Raw genomic sequence first — 13,381 nt, 5'->3', positions numbered from 1 at the left:
ATGCATGTGTATCAAATTCAAATTATAATATAGAAATGCTAACAATGATAAGAATTGATAATAAATATTAAAATATTAATTCGTATATTAGTAATAGCGGATACTGATAATTTGATGATATAATTGCAATGATGATCAATGGAAGTAGTCCTATGGCTGGAACCTTTGGTGTGAGACTCAAATAACAAATCAGTTTTACTACTAACCAAATTTCTTTATTTTGTTCTTGACACGTATTTCGCCAAAGAAGTTCGCTAAAGCATCTTTAGGAGAAGATTAAAATTAAATTAAAACTATTTACAAGGGGCCTTATATGTATATACTAAAGATATAACTAATAGAGCGAAAAGTCAAATGAATCTTGACTGAACAAAGTTTAGACACTAACTAAACTATACAATTGACTAGAAGGGGCTAAACCTCTATCCCTATTAAGAATGTTTTTTTTGATTTTTGTATATTGCTTTCGTATGCATCTAATTTTCGATTGTTATTAACTGGCTTCAGTAATTTTTAATTATCTATTCCCACAATATGGCCAGTTAAACTTTACTTTTTAACTCCTCCATATTTCACGTGCTCTTTAAATCTGACATTAACATTTATGGATCTTCTTTTTTGCCCTATTTCTTATAACAATCGTTACAATTAGTCTTATAAACTCCAGACTTTTCACTGGTCTTCATTTTATCTTTTGGGCTTCTTACAAGATTACTTAACTTTTTAAAGGAGATGCGATTTGGATTTTAATATATACTGGAAGGCCCAATGAAAAGGACGCACCTCTGCCTCTCCTGGTAGGTTTTCAAAAAACGCTCGGACAAGTCAATTTTGATTTCTAGGAGGACGTATATTGCATTACACTTTAGATTTTTGAATGGAAACCACCATTTTTAACATTTTTAGATTCTCCATGAAGTTTTTAGTAACTTTTATTTAATACCTGTGTGTATGACTATCTTTAATCATTGTGCAGATATTTGGATTAGTAAAATTTGACTAACTTAATACTGATATTAATAAATTGCAAAAATGATAACCATGGATTCCAGCAAAAACATTTAGCATCAGTCAGTGTATTTGAAAAACTTCGTTTTTTATTAAAAATTGTTAAGTTGCCTACTTAAAAATTTATTAAATTGAAAAAGGGGTAGAAATTACAAAACTGAATTACCAAAATGGGAGCATTGCAAGAGCTACTATCAAGACAAAAATATAAACGATAAGTATGTGGCTGTGCTAATAACATAAATGAAAGAAACTGGATATGTGTCTAATATTCGTCGTAACGGCCATTGAGAAAATCGACTAGTTAGAAATGAAGTTTAAAAAAACTATTTTTAAAAAATCCAAAACTGTCCCAATTTTAAAATTGCCCCAATCGATTATGCGAATCAGCCTAAGTTGGTTTCTCATTAACGAACTAGAACTATTACAGCAACGAAACTCAGTAATGTGGACGTGTTTCAAACAAAATTCGCGAGCAGACGTAGATTCATTTGCAGCGAACTGAAAGTTGTCTGTCAAGACGATCACAAAGACATTCTGTAGGGAGATATTCTCAAAGACTTGGTTCATGCACAACGTTTTGGGAATAGACAATGAAGAAAAGATTTGGCCTTAAATAATATTACAAAAAAACCTGTTTAGGCTGAAATTCCGGTTGTGTAATGGGCACAACTGGAAATATCTGCAAGAAAAAAATGATCACTATATTGGTGTCCTAGAGAAGAAAAAAAGCAAAAGAAAAGAAAAATAATCTTGCATACTCGATATCCCTTCGTTAGAAAGTGATAATTCCAATTTTTGCTCATTTCGCCATCGACTGATATTTGTCGTTGTGTGCCAATGTTAATATCAACATTAAAAACATTATTGTTGGCGTCTACTAAAGGAGGTAATGCAATGGTGAAGGGTGACCTGTAGTTATAATATTCCGTTCCCCTTTTAAAGGGCACTGCAAAAAATATGTTTTCCGTCCTCCAATTGCATAAGAAAAATTCCACAGTTAAAATTATCTTCACCCATTCCTCGGAAATAGATGGTATCATCTGAAAAATAATCTTATATTATTTTTTGGGAACAATACAGACAAAAAAGACGCTAACACAATAAATAAAAATACAATATTGCAATCAAGGCGCCAGAAAATAATACCAGACCAGAGATTACACATCGCTTGCCTAGAGTTACAAAGTTGTAAGTACAACGAGGCAAGTTTTTCAGGAGAGGTTTGAAGTTTTGGTTGTGCGTACTCACATGGTTTGAAAATATTAATTAGAGAAATTTGTACTTAAGCCAGCATAATTAAATAAGGATTTGATAGAAAATAATTAATAAAAATTCATTAATTATAAAAATATGACCCTTCAAAAAAACATACAATTTTGTTTCTCAAAACAAGATTTAAAAGCTTTATTCTTGACACATACAACTTATTTAAGCTAACTAACATTCAAATGTCTAAGAAATAATTATAAGCAAAGCGAGAAAGCAAAAATCAATATAAAAAATTATTATACAACACTAGTTATACACTTATTATGCAAAGTAAAATTTACTACTTCAAAATAGTGGTGTAATATTGTCCATCAACTTCGGGCATATGGGCAGATATTTTTTCTGCAGATATATTTAGTAGAGGTTTTTATATCTGCAAGCTTTGGGGTTGGCGGTATTGATGCAGAGGTGGTCCTTGTTTTAATAATAGAAGATTTCAAATTAACTTTTTTTCCAGGTCTCTTCAGTAAAAGAAGTCTTATATTCCAAATCAAAAAATACTTGCGAAAATTTTAAACATTTTACTTTGGAATACGGTACATTCTTATAATTAAGTAATCCTGCACATGTCTTAAAGTCCTTGAAGTCTTTTTTTAGCTTTCATCTGAATTAAACACTAAGGTTTTTTGAGATTAACTTTCAATAAAAGTCGTAGCAAAGATACTGGAGAGAAAAAGTTACTTTTTTTAAGCACTCGTTCAATGCAATTATGCACGTTGTCAATTTCTTGGACACAAGAATGTCCAGGTGTTGAAAATTTCATTGTAGCAGTGCTCAAATTAGGGTGTTCTTTAAAAAAAAAATGCTATAGCATAGGACATCAATGAGTACCTGCTTTGCGGAACGCAACTCATTTCACAAGACTAGGTTTGTGATATGTGGATTGCCAATGAATACCTTTTCCAAAATTGTTACCACAACACTGGCAATATCATTGCCAGTTCGTCCCATAAACATTTCATGCCAAAGAGCGCAATATACATACTTGCTTAGTAGTTGAAAGGATAGTTGTGAGATTGTATACATTAAGCTTACAGTTACTTCTGTAGTAAAAACTACTGATTTTGGCTCGATGGCATGAAAAAACAGTTTGCAGGTTAAAACATAAAAAAACAGTGTTTTCATTTTTCCTGTCATTCTTTTTTTTATTTCTGCAGGCAGTTTTTTCTGTGGTATGCCTTGAACACTCTTCATTTTTTTCAGTTGTTAATCTACTCTCATTTGCTAATAACTTCACTTCCTTACACAAGTCACATCTGTCCTTTTCGGCATATGAAAAAAAAGATTATATTCGTTACAAAAAATTTATCTGTAGAACAACTCTTAAATCGGGTTTTTGTTTTTTGAAGAAATTTACGTAGAGCAAATACATTTTTGAAATGTTAAGGTTTGAGTCCAGGTACTCTCTAGTACTAGTCTCCCGGCAGTAGTGGGATTCCACTTTGGGAAAACTTTCGATATGTATTTTAACCAGATTTTTATCATCGTCGTGAATTTTATGTTTTACATGTCTTTCTTGTTTACTCTGTTTAGGTGTATTCGATTCGACTTGTTTTCCTAAATGTGCATTGTAGATTGGCGTTTGACTTATACATAATGTCCCCAAGTAAAATAGCTTGCACACTTCAATCCTCTGCTGAGGGACATTAAAAAAGTAACTAAAACTGTATTTTCTGCGACTGTTTTGTGCATTCTTTCCTTTTCTATGTCTTTGTACAGTACATTTTTTGGTAGTGGAAATCAAAAAAAAATGTTTGTTTCTTTATTTGTTTAAGAGTTGTCTTGAAATATTTAATTTTTTTCCTCCTCAGTAATAAATTTTTGACATCCACGAACACAATTATTTAAATAATTTTTTTCGTTTCTCACGCTTTTTGCACGTACTAATTTTTTTCGTTTCGATTTAAATCTTTTTCACTTCGATTTAAACATTTTCTGCGGTAACATGATCCGCAACTTCCAAAATGTCTTCTCTTCTGAGCTAAAAATACATAATCGAGTCAAAAAATATAAAACAATTTTTTTTATATTTATAAAAAACCTGCTAGTTTTTGCAAATGAAACGGGAAAATATTCTCGGTCAACATCAGAATCATAACCAGTCCAATCTAGCATTTTGTGTGCCCTCTTTCATTCTAAAAATTGCATAGCGACCTCAATGGCGGCTCCTTCTTAGGGTCAATTGGTCAATGACCCCCCTAAAATAATCTCATAAATATACCAATTTTATTAAAAATATCTTTTATCTAAAACTTCACTGTAAATTATAAAATTCTCTAAGTCTGCATTGGCAAAACAAATATAATAGCAAAACAAATAAATATATTACTAACGTCGCGCCTCGCGCTCATCACATAAGCCCGTGGCTGGGCCGTATTTTAAATTGTCCCTATACAGTTCTTATGGCTTATGGAGAAATGCATGTAAAATAGAACAAAGAGGACAGATTCGCATTTCGTGAGCGGGAGTGAGAGTCACCTTTCAGTCCTATATCGCTAACGTAGTCGACGGCCCGACTGGATGAATGTTTTGTTTTAGTTAGTTACTGTACTTTAAACAAAGTAATCGCCTGTGTAAAATTTTGCGAAGTTTTCGAAATTGCATTGCGCGGTCATGACGAAAGTAACAGCTCCAATAATCCTGGAATTTTTCTGGGCCTTATCGATTTTATTTCTGAACTGGATTTAATGTTTAAGGAATATATTGAAAAATGTACAGTATTTAAAGCAACATCAAAAACAATTATAGAGCAGAGAACAGAACGATATTTTAGAATCAATGTTAGCCATTGTACATACTCATATAATTAAGGAGATTGGCCAGACAAATTTTGTGGCAATTCAAGTAGATGAGACCACAGACAGCTCCAATAAAACGCAGATGATTGTCATATTACGATATGTATTAACTGGTATTGTACATGAAAGATTTTGGAAATTTGTTAACCCACCAGGTACCACAGTATAACATTTAACTAATGTAATATTGGAAGAACTTCAATTATTAAAAATTAATGAAGCACCTGAAAAATTGATTGCCCAAAGTTACGATGGTGCATCAGTCATGAGCGGTAAACTGGGAGGAGTACAAACAAAAATTAAAGAAATATACCCAAATGCACACTTTATTCACTGCTATGCCCATCAACTTAATCTTATCCTGCAAAAAGCGGCGAGTCAACATAAACGTATAAAAATATTTTTTGCAAATTTACACGCATTTTCGTCCTTTTTCGACCGATCTCCAAAACGTACGATGGTTCTGGATAGAGTGGTTAAAGTAAGGCTACCTAAAGCTGCACCCACTCGATGGGCTTTCAATACAAAATGTGTTGAAATTGTATACACTTATAAAGATGATTTAAAATCTTGCTTAGAGGAAATTATTGATGAGGAGCAAGATGGTAACAATATAAATCAAGCAACTGGTTTAAAAAGACATTTGGAAGATGAGCTTTTTTTATTTTGGTTAAATTTTTTCCATAAAATAATGCCCCATGTTGATATATTGTTTAAACAATTACAAATTCGAGATATTGATGTCAGATCTATTAAAAATTATATACTGTCTTTTAACAACAATATCCAAATAATTAGAAATACTGGAATCAGAAGAACCAAGCACATGAACAGCAAAAAAAAAGAAAAAGTACTACAGCTACAGAGGATCTAAAGCAACGAACTACACTGGAAATTTGTGATATTATTATATCTGAAATAAATCACAGGTTTGATTTCAATAATCATCTCATGATTTTACAGTTATTCTACATAGAGAAATTTGAAGCATACACTACCAACTTTCCGCAAAATATTTTAAATACAGTCAAGGATCATTATCCCACAGTAAATATTTCCAAATTAAAATCGGAACTTGAAGTCATATATTGTCGTGAGGATTTTCGCAATAGTGCCGGTGCAGTAGCCATACTTCAGCTTTTTATTAACATGAATTTATCTGAAACATTTTCTGAAGCAGTGAAATTATTAAATATATTGTGCACATTCCCTATGACAACCGTGGAAAGTGAGAGATGTTTTTCTACTTTAAAAAGAGTAAAAACATTCCTGCGTAATACGATAAGACAATCTAGACTTAGTGCCTTGTCTATGTTGAGCATCGAGAAAACAATCTTTCAAATACTTTAAAAAATCAATAGCTTGATTTGTTTTTTTTTATTAGAGTAAACTATAAGTTTTCAAACCAAAATGACCCCCCTGAAGATTGACCCATGAGCCGCCACTGAGCGACCTAAATTTTTCCCTAACTGAAAATCAAACTTAGCATCATAATAGTCTTTAGATCATCCTCACTATCAGAAGAACTATACATATTTGAAGCACTATTAATATACTTCTAACGAACGCAACAACGTTTTTATCACTTAAACACCTATTCTCCAATAAAACTGATTACTGGGCTCAAATAAGATAGTAAACAACACAGCTGTCTGGAGTACAAAAAATGTAAATACACATACAACTTTGCAACTTACATCGTAAGGTTTCAAAAAATAACAAAATTGTATGTGAGCACATGCAACTTGGCATTATTATTTTAAATATTTAAATACATATACTTATGTATTGTTGGTTGTATACCCCTAAAACAACCACATACAACTTTATTATTTCAAGGATAGCTGGAAATGGGCACATACTATACTTAGCAATCTCAAAATGTCATTTTTCAAAAATGTGGCGCTTACTACTGTGTAACTCTAGGCACTATGCCGGTTTTTTGACATATCAAAATATTCTGCTGTAAATACAGCACTAACCCGATAAGAAATTGAATTGAATAATGTGAATTAAAAGCGTTTTGTGATTTCATTTTTGAAAAGCCTAAAAAGACGCAATAAACTTGATACAGCAAGACCTATTACAAATAATTGTTTGTTCGAACAGGGGTATTATGGTTCTGTACAACAATATGGTATTTTGCCGAAATCGGCCATATAGCTAAACCCATTTTTCTATCATAATATCACATTTAATTCAAAGCTATAATAGTGGCCAACGGAGTGCCACTGCATCCTCCCAAACTGTAACAATATCCTCTCCTCTTGACAGCTTAAGTTTACATGCTTACGTATCTCCCTCTCTGCGTTGAAGCTTACAATACATTCCAGAGTACACCCATCAATCCTCTTCACTTTTATTTTTAGTTTTTTTTATCTTCTTTTAGTTTTAATCTTCTGCTTACGATGTTAGCATCTTCTCCCGAAGATGCTGAAGAAGCGAAACACATGTCGAGATTAAAAATAAAGAGTTTTGGTTAGTGGTAAAACTGTCTCGTAATATGAGCATCACACCAAAGGTTCCAACCATAGGACTATCAGGATGGCTTCACGGTCAACGAAACAGAACTTGTATTTTAAGATCAGTACTAAAATCAGATTAATTAATGCAGATGTTTGGTTTTTAAAATCGTGCAAATGCCTTTCAGTTTTTCCAAAGTTATTGATGTATCTTTGAAAAGTAAATCTCAATTTGCCAAAAAGGCTGAAGTTTTTACTAAGCAAAAATGGCTAGATTTAGAAATCAAACATTTATATAGTAAACGTAGTATTTTAGAATTAGAAGCATACACACTTTTTAAAAAACTTACTTTTAGACAAAAAAGTGTTAATCTTCTCCTGAAGATGCTAACGATCGGATCGTTAGCGAAACACTTGTCAAGATTAAAAATAAAGAGTTTTGGTTAGTGGTAAAACTGTCTCGTAATTTTATATTAAGTAAATTTTTTAATAGTTAAAAATTTTTTAATAGTTAAAAATTATAAATTTTTATTTAGTTACTTACATTTATCTAAAGTATAAACAGAATAATTTTTTTATTTCGTTACCATAATTGTGTTTTTTAACCCATCGCTGATTGCCTCGCATACTTCTGGAATAATCTTTTTAAAATATTAGAATAATAAATTTGATCATAAAACTGACAAAATCTTTTTGTACTTGTATTTGGAATTACAATTTAACATATTTTGCTCTTTGGGTGGTGAGTAACGCTAATAAAAAAGGATAACTTAAAATTGGTAATAATGTTCATCCAAATATTTTCTAAGCAATCAGTTACAAAATATAATGTATATCTTTTGTCCTTACTATTATAAATAAATTTAATATTGAGCTTATAGTAAGTTAGAATGTTAGGTTCATATTTCATTTGTTACATAATTTATATATATATATATATTAATTTAACTTAAGTATTTCTTGCACTTAAGGTTTCTTTATTGCTACATTTTCTGATACTTTTACTTGATACTTAAATTGAACTACCTGCATTTTCTTCTCGACCTGCCTTTGTATTCCAATACCTATTTTACTTCCCTTTTATCAATCCTCTCCCGTATTAATTCTTATTCGAAAATATGCAAAGAATATACTTTACTTGTGCGAGAGAGATGCAAAGGTAGATTAAGAAAAAAACGCCGCCAAAATGTGTGCGCACAGTACGACTACGGATGAGAAGGGAGCAGTGCAACTAAACGCACTTGTATATCATAAAGCTGCAAAACCTCTCTTACCTTTTTTTTGTGCCTTACTGGGTAAGTCGAGTATATGTACATTTACAATTTATTAATTTGATATTCTTTCTATATTTACGATTTAAAATAATTTACTATTAGAATTTTACGTAATATTTCTATAGACGAAAGGGTTCGGATCAGGGGATGACGGGGTGAGCGGGCTTAGCCTATAAAATTACATCCATCACGAAACAGTATGGTTCTTGAGTGTCGGGGAAGTCCGATGCCTCTGTGGGTAAATGTATGATACAAAACTTTCAAAAATTGAATGTATACCAATTATTAACAACTTGGGAAAAAATTTGGGGATTGTGAAATGATTTTTAAAGTTGTTCTCGTATTTAATAACAACTTTTTACGATACTGGATATAATTTAAAGTTGGCTAATATAAAAGTATTTAGTGGCGGAGGTTTCCGTTTCGGTCCGATTATATAAAATTGCAAACGACGCTGAGCATTTTATGGATGAAATCAGCCATGTTTTATTTACAAGGGCGTTTTCGTCACTGATGCCCCGTAGCTGCAGATTGCAATGTCCGATAATAGAGCCTGATATTGATAATAATAAAAAAAACTGCCATACTACGATTTTTATTTTAAAACGATAACGGCGATAAAAAGTATCCATGAATTATGATACCATCCATTATGATACATCCAAGTGTCTGTTACTACCCAATTAGCAATTTTTCGACGCGACAACGTTGCAAATGGCAACGCAACGTTGCATTGTTACATTGTCTTAACCGTAGAGACAACCCCGTTTTACACCAATTTGAAAGAGATTTTTTTGGTTGTCTCAACGTTACGCAGTGACTACCCGTTAACTTTCTAAACGCTTTTGCAACATTTTTAGAGTTACTGATTTTTGGACGGATGGACGCCATAACAACAGAAAAATTAATTACTTTTTTAATAATAAACTAATAGATAACTCTAGTAGGCAGCTACTCCAAAAATACAACCTTTTTAATCCATCTTTTGAACAGTCCTTATTAACATTTGTTTTGTATGTAGTTTAATATAGTGAATTATACGGGTAAAATACTTGTTTTAAAAGAAAGACAAGCACTTAATTTATACACGGAACATAGTTTACTGTAAAAAGATGTTATTTTAATAAATAACATAACACGCGCCCTAAATAACATGCGCGCCTTGAATTTATAACGGATTTCGAAAAAACAATAATAAGTAATTTTTTATGCAGCACGTTTTTTTACAAACTTTAATAAACAAAAACTTTAACTTAAAAAAAAATTCATAAGCTCTTCGAAAAATATAAACTCAGAATTGCTGCTGCTGCTATATAAATCCTAAAAAATTAAACTTTATAAAATTTACCATTATTTTCAAACTGGTTAGACTCTTGTGTAAAAAAAGGCTATAAACTAGGATATAGGAACCAGGAAGGAAACCATTTCCAAAAAGTAAACCCAGTATTTTAAATTTTAAATATGTAAAATTTAATAAAAACCTTTTCACTGCTACCTTCCGCCACTTACATTGATTCTACATAATCCATATCAACTTTAGGTAAGCTAGTTGTAGGCATTTTTGCTTCCATTGGAAGGTTTTTTTTTGCGTCTGTAGTAAGTTGCAGAATATTTAAAGTCTTTATATCTCTTCATTTTTTAAAGCAAAACGAAAATAATAAATCCCAATAATTCCAAGCAAAAAATGAATTATAAAAATAAAAATATAGATTACGTTGTTGAATTGAATATTTTTTCTTCCTCTTATTCCCTCTACCTTTGTTTTTCATCTTCTTCTTAAAACTCTTAACATATCAAAAAGCTCGCTCTACAGCGAAAGATGCTTAACACAGACGATCAGGCAATGTAATACCCATTCGCTAATGATGAGGTAACGTTGTTCTTACTGGGTTTTTGATTCCCAGGGTTTTTGATTTTTAATTTATCTATAGTAAAAAAATACATTGTAAAAACAGCAGAGTTTTACAACTGTAGCGATACAGGTGCAGTACGTCGAAGTTTGGTCGAAAATAAACGTCGTTGCAAACCAACTAAATTTTGCACTGAAAACAACGTTGCAACTAGTGAAAATATGAGCAATCTCAACTTAGGTGACTGCAAATTGTTACTTGGGTACAATCACATCAAGATATTTTGCCTGCATATTGCAACAATGTCGACAAAATTTTATAATACTGTCTTGAATACGGTTAGCCGAATTCAATTTTTAAGTCCTGTAATCCTTATAATTCATATAATTGTGATTTCTTTAACAATTAGAACAATTTTATTTTGATTTACTATACAACTATAATTAACTAAGAGGTATTTTAAATCCTGTAGCCGGGAATATTATTTCAGGTAATATTTATACCTAATTAAAGGATTTTTTGCAGAAAAACAACGTGGCTTTCTGCCTAATCAATAGATACTTATCTTCTCTTATCTTTAGAGTAAGTTGCCACTGCAGTTAATAATAAACAACACCTAAAGTTATGACTCTCTACCTGTAAAAATATTTGATAAGATTAATAGTAATCTGTTACCGCAGATACTTGAGTTTTCGGGGCAGAGACTGCAGTTTATGACATTTTACCTTATGTATATAGTTTTCTATCTTATGATAGATATCAGCAGATTAAGGTTGGATTATGACTTGGATCGACTTTTTTTTTAATATTCATCAATGAACTACCTAATTGTATTAAACATTCATCTTGTGAGACCCCATCTAGAGCATGCTTCGGTTGTGTGGTCACAACAAGCAGAAGTCAACATAAATCTGATAGGCAAGACGCAAGGTTTTTCAGGTTTATGTTTATAAAAAAATCATATTTGAGTCAAGTTCAAGGATTTTCAAATGATTTTACTACAAGAATGAAGATTAATTTAGTGTTTTTTTTTTGAGTATCTTGTTAAAAATATCATCAGTTAATAAACAACCTTTTTTTAGTTCCTACGATTAAGTTACGTATACAATATAAAAATGAACAGAACAGTGTTGCAGAAAAATAGCGTTTTAGCTTTAGTGACAATTAAATGTTTTTTGTTTTGTGTTATTTTCTTATTTTTAATTACAATAATGTATTGGCTTTGTATGAGTATCAATAAAAAATAAATAACCTTTAAGTAGAACTACCGTTTATTTCTTACTTAGTTCCTAATTCTTACTTTTTTCACTTGAATTATACCCATTGATTTACTTTAGCTTAAAATATATTTAATTATCTTAAAATAAAATCTTCATGCATGCTAAGATTATTTGATTCTATTATGAAACAATTACATCAGCTTCATTAATATCGTTAGTATATATTAACAGCCAGGATTGTAAATATTGACCAATTTAATTTTAAGTTTGCGCAACTAATACTCCTCGACAGAATAAAAGTTAGTTTTTTTATATAGCTCCGCTCCTTTAAGTCAATGGCACCAACTTTATTTATTATATTTTATTTTGCTTTATTTATTGCTTAAACCGACTTAATTATCAAGATTCTGTATTATGAAAACAAATTATTCCTTATACGTGCAATATCAACACTTAATCTTTATTTCGGTGGTGTTGGCAATATACAAACTTTGGTGAATGCATTTTATAAAGACACCTTTATATTCTTTATTTCCTACCTTAATAATCAGCTAAGAGATGGCGCCTTCGGTAATGCTTTTGTAGGCATTATGGTCTATCGTAGCTCGCTTTGGGTGCCAATTCAGTTACCTGATGCAGCGATATCAGCGACGAAACAGTGAGACATATGTAAAAAATTATCTGTTGGGAAATACCAGGAACTAGCATTGATAAAGAAAACTACAACTACTTGTTATTTTTTCCTAATCTCAATAAATCTTTGACATCTAACATTTTTTTGGCTCGCACTTTGGCTTTTGCTTATTGGAGGAATAGAGGAACACAGTCCGGAAAGAGGCCAAGAAAATTCGGAGTAGCAATTTTCGAATTTTTTTTATATTATCTTAAAAATGAAATAGGAATGACGTTGAATTTGCAAAGCTTAAAAATCAGAACTTATTATTGTTTTTAACACCTTTAGATTGATTGAATATTTGATATTCAATCAACGCTTTTAGGTTATTATTTATTTTTATATTAGCGTTAGTTTTTGTAGTAGGAATAATTATAATTATTATTATTAATTAATAAGCATAGTTGCAATGGTCAACAAAAAGGGACAGATTTATGAAAAAACATCCTCCCAAAAAGTAGTAAGAATATTAGGTCGTTAATTTCAATAGAATTCTACATATTTTTCATCGTTTTTTTTTTGCGATAAACAGCCCTGTAGACATTCAGCGGAAAACAATAAGAACAAACGCCTCAAATAGCTTGATGGCTTTGATGGGACTACATAATTAATAATATTTATCAGCATCAGTTTGAGGAGACTGCAAAAGCAAACGGTTGGTCATCCAGGGAGAAGGCCACTGCCCTTATATTGGCTTTGAGAGGAGATCCTGCAAAGAATGTTCCTAGGAAAGCAAGAAGTGTACGACAACCTAGTGAGGCATTTCGAGATGCGTTATGACCAGTTACATCTGAAACATGTCTACTATATGCATCTAAAAAATC

The sequence above is a fragment of the Anthonomus grandis genome, chromosome 6 (genome assembly GCF_022605725.1).
Source record: "Anthonomus grandis grandis chromosome 6, icAntGran1.3, whole genome shotgun sequence".
In the NCBI taxonomy this organism is placed as follows: Eukaryota; Metazoa; Arthropoda; class Insecta; order Coleoptera; family Curculionidae; genus Anthonomus; species Anthonomus grandis.
Note: the sequence above shows the minus strand (reverse complement) of the source record.